This window comes from Adelges cooleyi, unplaced genomic scaffold (assembly GCF_023614345.1).
Source record: "Adelges cooleyi isolate 19-005CV unplaced genomic scaffold, UGA_ACOO_1.1 ACOO_flye_CR_arks_rails_tigmint_CR_PRNA_9, whole genome shotgun sequence".
Classification (NCBI taxonomy): domain Eukaryota; kingdom Metazoa; phylum Arthropoda; class Insecta; order Hemiptera; family Adelgidae; genus Adelges; species Adelges cooleyi.
The window spans coordinates 2,722,155-2,734,486 of NW_026096579.1; the positions used below are offsets into that span (position 1 = coordinate 2,722,155).

General features: G+C 28.4%; 1 protein-coding gene across 3 annotated transcripts in view; it reads left to right on the forward strand.

Moving 5' to 3' along the window:
* Nucleotides 1–12,332, forward strand: part of LOC126846606 (FMRFamide receptor) — an 80,940-nt gene that overhangs the window by 25,147 nt on the left and 43,461 nt on the right. Inside the window, exon 1 of one of the 3 annotated variants that reach the window (XM_050586251.1) lies at nt 10,079–10,123. The exons of the other annotated variants lie outside the window; for them this stretch is intronic. The gene's annotated coding sequence lies outside the window, so the exon portion shown is untranslated. Of the gene's footprint in view, nt 1–10,078; nt 10,124–12,332 lie in introns of those variants that run through there. 3 annotated transcript variants of the gene reach the window in all.

The following is a 12,332-nucleotide window of genomic DNA, read 5'->3' on the forward strand; positions in this document are numbered from 1 at the left end:
TACCCACTTACGGCAGTGAAAAAAAAGGGTGGCATTACAATTATTAACAATCTCATTACACGATTATTATAACAATTGTGTTTATCGTCCAGCGTTAAATGTAGATCAACCGACACTGATACAATTATTATAATTTGTTCAATTATTTCATTCTACAGTAAACCTTGTTGTTTTATTTCAGTTAATTTTACTTTGGCACTAAACACATTAAAATAAAATGATAATGTGTGAAACGTTAAGCATAACTCTTGGGCACACTGAAAAAAAAACCTTATCGCTTCTTTTCCGAATTAAAATTTTTACAAAACTTAAATACTATTGTAATGACAAGAAGTTAATGCATTTAATTTACCATTGCCGTCAAGCTTGAACAAAAATATATATCATAGTTTATATTATTATTATACTTGACAAACACTATCCGTTCAACTATTCGCCTTGCCATTGCGGACGTTAATAATTCAAACGATACTCTACTAAAAGGAACAAGCACTTTTTTACTATCTGTTATCGAATGTCAGATTGAGTGTTACAAAATCATTTGTTTTATTCACAAAGGAAATCGTTATTTGTATTTGAAAATGTTTCTTTATCATAACCATCAGAGCTTCGTCACGTTTAAACAGCGATTGACCTAAAAGAATTTACAATATATATACATATATATATATATATATTATTAATAGCTATGATCGAGTGCCTTACTTACTTCTATGCGTTTGTATTTTCCAAACGGAAATCTATGGGAAGCCCACAAGTACTTAATCATATTAAGCTGATGGCTGAGTTAGTTTAATAACTCCGATAATTGCAAAGATTGCAACTTATTGCTCGAACGTTCGTTTAAAGTTTAATCACTAGAAAACATTTTAATGTCAAGCTGTTGTTTTCGTTATGTTTGTTATTTCGACTTTTGGCCACCCTGTCATGTCTCTTCTTGTTGTTCTAACGCTATACGTGTAAGCGTGGGTGGTATTGCTACCCTTTGGCGTTTTGCCATTATACCCAGTACTTTGACGTGCCTTTAAATCAAATGTAATTCTTAATAAAAAAAAACCGTATGTGTTATACAAGTGCGCTCGTGGGAAGTGAAACTTTTTTTTGGAGCTGTGAGCTCGTGGAATTTTATATGTAATAGTATTAACAACACTCGCTGTGAAAACTTGTAGTACTCGTTTATATATAAGCAATAACATATATAGCCACAAATTGTGTCTCTCGCAGTATAATTTAATTAAAATTTTTTTTTCTTCTATATTCGTACATTTCCGTATAAAAAACAATATATATTATAACAAGAAAAAATATCGACGAGGTTAAAATCGTCAATAATACTTTGGAAAAAACGGGGGGGGGGGGCGCTGTAGTCACAACTAATTTGTACACAAAACATACATCACACTATTAGAGTGGTTGTATACAAATTTACACAAGTAAATGATGTGTATAGATTTAACAGGTTATTGTGTGCACCCTTTAGAATACACAAAAGTATAACCGTTATTATCAAATCTGAAGCGATGTACAATTGTAAAATCTCATTAAAATTAATATTAATATTCCACGCGCACGATAATCATAAAATAGTTAATGCTTTCGAATTTCGAGTCACGTATGGCATTACACTTAAGAACCTCGAGAATTAATTATTGTTAAAATCATCATGTTGAACGTAAATATTTATTTTCCATTTCGTCGAGCACAATGTTTTTCATTAATTTTAAGATATTTTGTCTTTTAGTTATTGTGATCACATTTATAAAACAGGTACGGACGGTTTTTTGGCAGATCAGTGGTTGAATACTCATTTTGCTAAGGAGGAAAATTATAATAAAACACATGTCACGTACTATACTCACATGATGCCGTTAAATTGTTGCTTAAGTTAAAACAATAATTGAAAACGTACTTGTATCGAAAACGATGATCGAGTCAAAAATTAAACCAACAATAAAAAAATAGTAATTTATTACTGCGCTATAATATTATTATTGTTATGCATTACATTTTTTTTTTTTCAAAATAACTTCAATATAATATAAAATGGCGATCCTTAATTTGATCAAACATGCAACGACTATCTATTTACTAGATATTTTCGGGATTTTACTTTGCCCTTTTTTCTATTGTGAAATATTACTGAGGAAATCACAGCATTTGTTACGGTCAAAAGCACGTCCAATAATTAACTGGTGCGGATAGTAGACCTTTTACACCCACACAATATTTCAAAAACGTGGTAGGTAAATCCCTCTCTCTCTCTCTCTGTCTGTGTATACATACCTTTTAGTCTCGGTGAAGTATATTTGAAAATGGAGTATATGTGTATGAGACGGAATATTATTCGTGTGGAATTTCTCAATTAATTCGCCCTATCCATGTCGAGTATTAGCAAATAGCAACCAGACCTATGCATAAATAAACAAGCGAGATTTAGTGCTCTGAGTATTTACGTTGGACAGGTAAAGAGAAGTTTTTTCATAATTTATGGCCCCTCGCTAACCAAAATACCCGGTCCCGTTTATTTTTATTTTTTTTTACTGAGAAATAGGTAGTGGACAATGTTAATAACATATGAATATGATAAAACATTCCCAATTTTAAAGTTATCACCGAACCCGTCTCGTGGCCACTTATTTTTACACACAATATGCACGAAATTTATACGATATTTGCCTTCAACAAGAACATTTTTTTGACCATTAAATTGTATTTAAGTAAAATATAAAATTTGGTTTGTACTATACAAACACCTCTCTAGGTGCACGTAATAATACCTACTTTAAATGTAGTTAAAGTGAGTATAGGTATTATATATATTTAAAAAAAAAATCAATGTAGAAATTTTATAGCGTAATGAGAATAAATTAATTATTTCCAATTCGCGTTAATAGAAAACCTATTTTTAGAACCCTGACAAGTATCAATTCAATTACACTTTTACTCGCCACGTTTAAGCAAAATAAATTACTGTATAAATCAATAAGAGACAAACAAGTCACGGACATTTTAATATGGATTTTTAAATAAAAAACGCATATTTTTCCCACAGCTTTTTGATAACTTCATTTACTTTTGAAGTATGTGCTGTTTAGTATATTTCGGAAAGACAGTGCAATATAATATCATTCCAAAACAAATATCAAAAAGGAAACGTTTTTCATTAATTTTTTTTTTTTTTACCATTAAATAAATTAGTACCGTTAGTTTCTACAAATAATTGAAATTTATAAAAATTACATTGAAATGGTCAAACACATAAATGAAATGAGCGATCGTTGAATCAGCACTACAAAGTATATATTTTGTGGAAAATGTATCATTGCAGACCATTAGCAATATCATAAGAGTAAAATTAAATCACTGTAAAACAAACAATGTTTCAAAACGAATGAACGATTAAACATGATAATGACATTATTTTGTTCAGTCGAACTAGCAATGTTTAACGGTTTCGATTATTTATGATGATTACATTTACACCCAAAAGTGTATAAATTTTAATTCTTTTTACTATTGCGTGCGTTTATATTATAATTAAATGACCCGTGGCAATGTCTAATGTAATGTACGTTGATAAAAGTCACATAAGATAAAACCACAATACGCCCAAAAAGGGGGGAGGGGGCAAAGACCTGGGTCAGCGTCTAATTTATTAGCTCAGATCTAAAAATATTTATTGTGTTTACATTGTAGAAAATTGTGAGCACTTATATTGTCATTAGTATAATATATTATTACTGTCTTATCGCGTGTTTGGTGTTTATACACATTTAATGTATTTTAAAGGAAACGGAAAGTAACGGGTCAGACGGGTCTGTATAGACACCGTGTTAAAATAAGTACATGTAATGTAATTATAATATTATTATTTATATCATTATATACGGCCGTATAGACGAATAAAGCAGTCGTACATAATAATTATCTTTTGTGAGCTATAAATTAAACTAAATATTTGTTCGCTTTTATCATTTCTTGTGTCTATCTAATCATTACAATCCGTTGTGGTTAAAAATTGTAACCAAACAAAAGGTAACATGTTAGAGACGAGCAAAATACATCAAATTTATTAATTTAATTTAAACATCAAGATGTATTAAGATAAAACTGTATATGTGCATTATGCTTATAGATGTTAATGAAAGCCATCTATGATAATCTAATTTAGTTAAATATCTAAGTGTTATCAAAAATGATGCGTATCTCGTAAAATACATTACAGACATCAAACATTATAACATGTAGGTACATCAAGCTTTAAATAAAACTAAAAATATATTATCTTCTCTACAGCTTGAAATCGAGTTATTAAACAACGAAAATTTAACACAATATTTTGAATACAAAAACTGAAATCTTAATTTTTTTTCGCGTTTGCTTTATAATAAAAATATAAAATACAAAGATTCTGTTCAATTTTTTTTAAAGATTTCGGTTTTAAAAACTGGTATTTTAAGTGCGATTCCAGGCCCTAATTTTGACAGTGTGCTTTGATAATTTGAGTTTTGTACAACTATGCAATGATGTCATACAATGCATTCGGTTCGTTAAACTTGCACATAAAATGTACATAGAGCAAAAGCAATATTTACACAATGAAATAGCTTTAAAGGAAAATCCTTTTGAAGAAAACATTTTTGATCTGCTGAGATTGTCAACTCATCATATTTGTCATGTTTAGTTTGTGAATTTTCTATAGACATAATACAAATTATTTTAGCTACTTAATATTATGTTATTACAATCAACAAAATTGAAAAATCAGAGTTTCATAGATAATTACTGATAAAGTGTGTATACGTTTCATATTATTTTAATTTGATGCATGCACTTATGTGAATACATCTATAATAATTTGTGCTTAACCCTAGATAATTTTTTTATAAGCTCCAAATATAAATAATTATATATTTTAATTTATCTCTGTGTAATAAATTAAGTATGTCATACTTTTAAAATATTGTTTATTTCAAATTAGAATTCAACGCAAGCCAACAGCACATGTAATATAGTAATTAATTATTTTCGGTGGTTAAGTTTAAAAATCTAATAATTTAAAAACGTTAAGTAGGTAGCATACAATTAAAGTCATAGTTTTTATACTATAAATCAAGTTGATGAACAGAACTAGTTTATAAAATTTAATTACACTTTTATTGCTTTTAAATTCCGCTTCTATGCATAATTTATTTTGTCTTTAGCTAACTAACATAATCTAAGCTATACATTTGTGATTGAAATTGCAGTTTAAAATTATTTCAAGCAACGGACCAATATAACAAAATCTATATATTAAAAATCATAATATTTACTTGACCTTGGTGTAGATTTGTTTATCAGAGAAAGATGCATAGGTGAAAAATGCAAACAGATTTTACCTAGGCCCCTTTCTAAATTTCATTCAATGTCATGTTTTTAAATTCTATAAAAAAAACCTTCATATATAAAACATCCATTTTTCAACTAGCGTATTTTTATTAAAAATATTAAATACGTTAAAAATATCGTGAGTAAGCAACTCATTATATTTATGTCCAACGAATTGTATTAAGTATCACGTTGTTAAACTACCCTAAGTCAAAATTGTCTTTTGTTCTACATGTAATATAATTATAATAGAATCTTGGTTTCATTCGTAGTTTGAATAAGATATTAATAGATACAATCTATAAGTACATTTGTTAAGTAATTTATGTCTATACTTTTATCAGATAAAGTTAATTATATCACGTTTAATACATTCTGAAAGTCCTCTATCATGATTACGGGTAATTGGAAAATAAAAAAACTTGAATTTCTTTGGTCTGGAGGTTACCACAGATCCGGAAATTCCGGAAAAGTTTAAATTTAAACCCAACTGCTGAATGATTTATGACACTTAATACTACACATAAATATATAAACAGCCTTAAGTCTAAAAAATATACATAAATATTTTGACGAAAAAAAAATATTTTCATGTCGTAAATTACAATTTAAACAAAAAAATGCAAACCCTTCTGCAACGATTGAAAAACATAACTTAAAAAAGCAAACACAGTTCGATATAATAGCGTAAAATCAATTCAGATGTATCTGAAATCGACACAAATTTGAAGTCTAAATTTAATTTACAGGATTATCCTTTATTAAGTTTTTCGATTACATACTAATTTTGCTAAAACAATTTTGAATAATTTATTGTAATAAGTAGGTAATCGAAAGTGTTATTTTATTTTATTTAAAAAATGTTTGTTGACAGGGTAGTTGTAAATGGAAATTTCCAATACAATCTTCAATCGCGACTTTTAGTAGACTATCCAGTCGTACATATACACTCGTTTATTTCAACACAATAACCCGTGTTTTTATTTGTAAAATATCTATACAAATAGATTGAATAGGTAATATTTATTTACAGCGCACCAAACGTGGTACACGGATAAACCTGCCTGCCCGTAGTTAACATTATGAACGTCAAAGACCGTGGGAGCGTTTATTAGTGTACGGCAAACGTCAGACATGCTGTGCGGTGTATAAACAACGGGTTTAATATAATATTATGTGTAATAAACAATATCCCTGCTATGGATAATATTTTATTTATACACTATACACGTAAATATAGCGTTTTGCGAGCGACCTAATTTACAAACTCGATTGCGTTCGATTATCGTCAAGTTCATAAACTTTAAGCCGAAAGTTCACGTTAGTGTAACAGCCGATGTAGGTTAACCCAAAAAAATAACAAGAATGTCGGCGGATCGGTTGGGAAAAATTTATCAATATCGCTTTAACGCACAGCTTGAGTTGATCGCGTTTTTCCATGGTTGCAATTGACTAAGTAATGGAATTAAAAAGCCAATGCAGTGAAGTCACGTGTCTACAGAAATTATTATTATAACTGAAAGCAATGAAAAATCACGGTACACGGTAGAAATACAAAAATCGATAAATACGTTGTATAAGCTATATAATGTGCTTATTAATTTATGTTTATAGCATTGCGAAGGATACGATTAGGATTGATCGTCCGTCGTTAATAATTTGTTACCGCTATTACAGTGCGCAGTAATGTTAAGTTGAAAAATGTGTACATTTTTTGGGTGTTTTTCACGATTTTTGAAGGGGAAGGTGTAATTTTTTTTGTAATTTTTAGCTCATTAAAGGACCTTTTAGGTACGATTTCTAATCTATAGATATTATGCTTCTTGAAGGAATCGGTTCAGTGGTTTTTAAAAGTCACAAAGAAAAAATACATATTTTTGTTCTTCTATAATTTCCTTTATTTTAAACTCTAGCTTTCTCATTTAAATATGTAAATCTTAAAAACCTATTGTTATTTTCTTGTTTTTATATATTGTGCTATAGTGTTTTATTACAAAAGCAATAAAAAGAAAACAAATATTTATAAAAACAATACGTTCTCTGGAACTAATCGAAATCTAAGCTAAATCTTGTATGTTAAAACAAAAAAATATATAGGATAAACTATGTCTGTTTTTATAGTTAAAAATTAAAATATCAACCAGACTTGTATAGTATTTTAAATCCGTCGCGAAGTTCACAGTGGATTTATTTGGTATTTGAAGTTTTGTATCGTCGTCACGTTCCAAGTTTGTATACTTGTTCATGACATGATTTTAATTATATACTAAACGTATTTTCTCCATAACGTCATAAAACTCAATGTTTGCGTTGTTATAATAATAATATATTTTCATTTTCCTTGCAATAGGTGGATTTAATCTTATTTCACATAATACTATGACGTAATATCATTAAAATAATTCAATCAGGACTATCATACTGTAAGCATCAGGCCCGTATAGAAAAAAACAGTATTTTTGTATAATATTATTATTATAAATATCAGAAACCATTCATAATTTTAAAGAAAATTATTTTGATTCACGTTGTTCAAAACTGTTTTGAAGTTATAACTTAGTTGATAATTGTGACAATTAACGTGTGAAAAACCCAACTAAACTGTTTGAGATATCTTTAATATTGGATTACAGTTTGTAAATAATATAATATTTTGTCGCATGTTATTAAACTCAAGATGTCGAAATCGCAAGACCGTTTGCAGTTCGGTTAAGTACATTAAAAAGATGGTTCGGAAGCATCTCTCTCTCTCTCTTTTTTTTTTTATCAAAGGCAAATATCGTTAAAAAACTTTTAGCCATCCATCAACATTGACAAGTGACCCTCATTTTTTTATTTTAACCTGTATTTCACTTAGATAACTTTTTTTCCACAAAGGTATAACCTTTGTAGGCCTGTAACATCATCGTTTTCCTAAAAATATTTTTACAACTGACTTCATATTGCAGCTTTCTCGCAATAGTTGTTTTTCTTTAAAACCGACTAAGATTGGTCGGTTTAATGGTTTCAGTACAACAAATATCGCCGGATGTATCACCGAATATTCACAATGTATATAATAATAATATTGTATTATGAAAATGAACTGTTGCTATATCAAATTCGTTTAAAATACAATTACAAAATGGTTTACTTTATAATATTAAGTTCGGGTAAATACTGCATTAACGTTTATTCTATTTAAATACCGGAGAACCTTGTATAGTGTAAGTGTAATCATTTCGAAGTAAAAGTATTCATTTAGGACAAAAAGTACCCATTTAGCTCGAATGTTTTTTTTTCATCTTGCATTTAAAGTGTTTAAGAAAAAAAAACATAGGGTAAATGAGAGTCTAATTACTATTTAGTTTTATTAAAGAAACTTCTGGAAATTCCACTACGCTCGTTACGTTGATTTTGTTGTTATAGTGTATTTTTATAGCTCACGTAAGAAAAAATAAAAATAAGAAAAATACATTTTGTAAACTAAAGAAAATTGCTTTGTAAAAATTACACTTTGAAGTCGTAATAACAGCTATATTATTAAGTTCTTTTGCATCCATCCAATAAAAAAACACATCATTAGAAAATGTTTTGCGATTGTCTCGAACCGTTCGGTTTGTTTGGAATTCAACACAACAATGTTCTTACTATGCAAGTTACAGTCAACAAGTAATAGTAATATACATAAATAAAATATTTTACATCTCAATATGATCAACCTACAAATAATACTATTATTAGAAATAGCCCCGTTACAACGATTTCCATTAAAATTGTAAAATTAAAACGCCATAATAATAAGTTATGTATTATTAGTATATAAATAATATTATAATTCAAGTCGATGTATGAAAAAAAAATGGAATTTTCTGATATCTAAAAAATTGAATTAGACGGCGTGGAGTATATGCAATATTAGTACTTGACTGCAATGCGTACAAATTGTCTTTGATTACTATTAACAATATTACACGTGAGCAAACATTATTAATAAAAGTTAAATTATTTAAAATGTATTAAAACATCACGATTCAGGGCTCAATGTAATATGGACAAGAAACAGTACACATTACAATGAATGTTGGGTTTATCATAGTCGATGAATCACACGGCCTGTCTACGCTTGAGGCAATAAAATGATTTCATTTATAGTTGATAAATCAATGGAGATTGCCGAGAGCAATGTATTTCTTGTATTCTTTCCAGACACTACAGACAGGATAATATTATAGCTTGGCCGGCTCTCCTAAGCTTATCTGTAGCTTATTCACTGGCAGAAGAACTTACAAATAATAATCCGAAGAATATATTTCCAAATTTGGTTCAATCGGTATGGCGACCACCAGTACACACAACAGCTTCAATCTCTTAGATTCGATAAATTACACCTAACCTATATACAACACAAAACCATCCCAACATAAAAATATAAGCACCACGCAATATCATAATGTTTAGTTTTTATCTTCCATATATATATATATTTGAGAATTAACAATATTTTACGGTATTAATTTTTTTTTTGTATTTTTTAGAGCTTCTGACTCCGTTGTGTATATAAATGTTTTAAAAAATACAATGTTCCCTTGGTAGAACTTATATTCGCTATGGTTAGACGCCGCAGCACAATTAAAATAGTATTTCCAAATGTTTATAGCGAAAAAAAGTTACGTCTCATTACCTTTAAAACTTAACAGTATCTTTAATTTTTTTTTCCAGACCCAAGGGGGTCCCAAAACTTCACCAGAAATGAATTTCCGTTAAACTCACGGTAAGTTTTTTCATAATATTATTTAATATATTTTTTTCTTACTACTACAAAACTAGATTATCAAAACTCAAAGCAAAATTGAACTTTCGTAAAACGTTAGTACGAATCTTCCTTTAAGATTTCAAAATGTTTAATGCTTTATGAAAATACCAATTTACTTAAAATCAGATAATTCGTTGTCGATTTTCTAAAAGATTAAAAATTGCAATCTGATTATATTTAAAGCTAAAAGACCTACAGAATTAAATTCAATTGTTTTTACTTAATCAATTATGAACCTTGTTTACAAACATCAAAGACATGTTTAACATGAACGGCTAGTAAATTTAATTTAGAATTGTGTTATGCCTTTCAAACAAAATATTAATTAAATTTATAAATCGTTTAGTGCATGCGTTCCGTCAGAAATTAAGTCTGAAAGAAAATGTCTGCGAATGATTTTCAAGTAATTTCTTTTAAACTTCTTGACATTTTATTGATCGAAATATAGTTTTTTTTTGTTTTAAATTCCCTCTGCCATGGTTGTCGATTCATAATTATTATAGCTTAGCTAAAAACAAAAAATAATTGAAACAGAAATACTGGTTTGGTCTGCGGAGGAAAAATACTGTAATATAATAATTTATATTTTTAATCCACATTTTACACAATAAGAGTAGAAAAAAATACTTGTAATTCAAATATGAAAACTAACTAAGTACCATATTAATATCATTATGTAATAATAAACATACAAAGGGTTGAATGTAGGATAGAATAGGATAAGTATGCTATAACTTAAGAAACCTTTTAGTTAAGTCTATCAAAATAAACGTCTTGGATTCGCCTAAATGTTTACACATTATACACTATTATGCAGCAAAGTCACATAATATTATAAATTTTTTTTTTCTGTTGTAGGTACAAACGAATAAATAATAAATGATACATAATATTTCAATTTCAATTCGTTCAGGCGCTGACATGAAAATAGTATTGAACTACTGTTTTTGCCTTTTTTTATATCTAAAATAAACTACAAAAGCGTATTATTCTATTTTATTATTTTTTTTCTCCTTTCTAAAACATAGCTTTTTGCAACATTATTTACCACATAAAGCGATATATATATAATATTCTACAGACATTTTGTCGAGAGTTCATTTGGTGTGGTATAGTTTTTTTTTTGTTTGTTTTTATTGTACCTATAACTATAACTTTATACTTGTCGAGAGTAGTCAGAGTCATATTTTGGTTGTAGGGTGGTCCGGATTTGAAATACCCATGGCACTCGCTCGGGAAAACTCATAAATTACTTTTAAAATGGCACTGGTTCTTCAAAAACCGTCCCGTACGGTAGTAGATCCACCAGCCTTGTTCGCGCACACCCTTTTCTAACCGTTTTGATACATTTTTTTTTTTGACGATTCGAGGTCCAGAAAAATTCGGTATACAGATTATTATTAAAGTGACCAACTATTTGGGAAAACCCAGAAAAAACAATGCGATAAATCAGATTATATGATGATATTGTCAGTACTGAAAAAGTTACACTGTATTTTACAAGACACTCGGGAGAAACAAAAGTGTATTAAAATTTTACATTTTAAAATAAAAATTATTATAGTAAATTACACTTAAATATTATTATTATAGACATATACAATACTTAAAAAAGGAATAATTATACAGCAGTAAATACTATTCTATTATTGTAATTAAAAATTAATATTAAAACTTTACTTTATTACAGCTTATGCTTTTTTAAGGTCAATACTTTCCGAAGAAATCGTGACGTGACGATATTTAATTACTTGTTATAGAGTTTTAGTATGCACTATGCATACTGGATTAGAGGACAAATAATTTATTTTGCAAGTTCTTTTCAACAACCGTTCTTCTTTAAAATATTTTATTCCGCTTAAAAATCGTGTTTCTATTTTAAGTTCATTTTTTTACTTAGGATTTTTCTAGTATTATAATGTTAATATTGATTTTTTAGACATTTAATGATTATTATTTTATACATTTTATGTGTACTACAAATGAACACTGCGACTTTTATTATCCGAAAACTGCCTACAAATACATGTGATATATTTTGTGAATGTTTTGTTACAATAAGAACTTTAATGGTATATCGTGTTGGCCAGTAGTGAGAGGATAAAATACAAATCACATTAGGATTAAATAGCCCGTGGTCGTCCCCACTTTCTAAAGTTAAAACCGA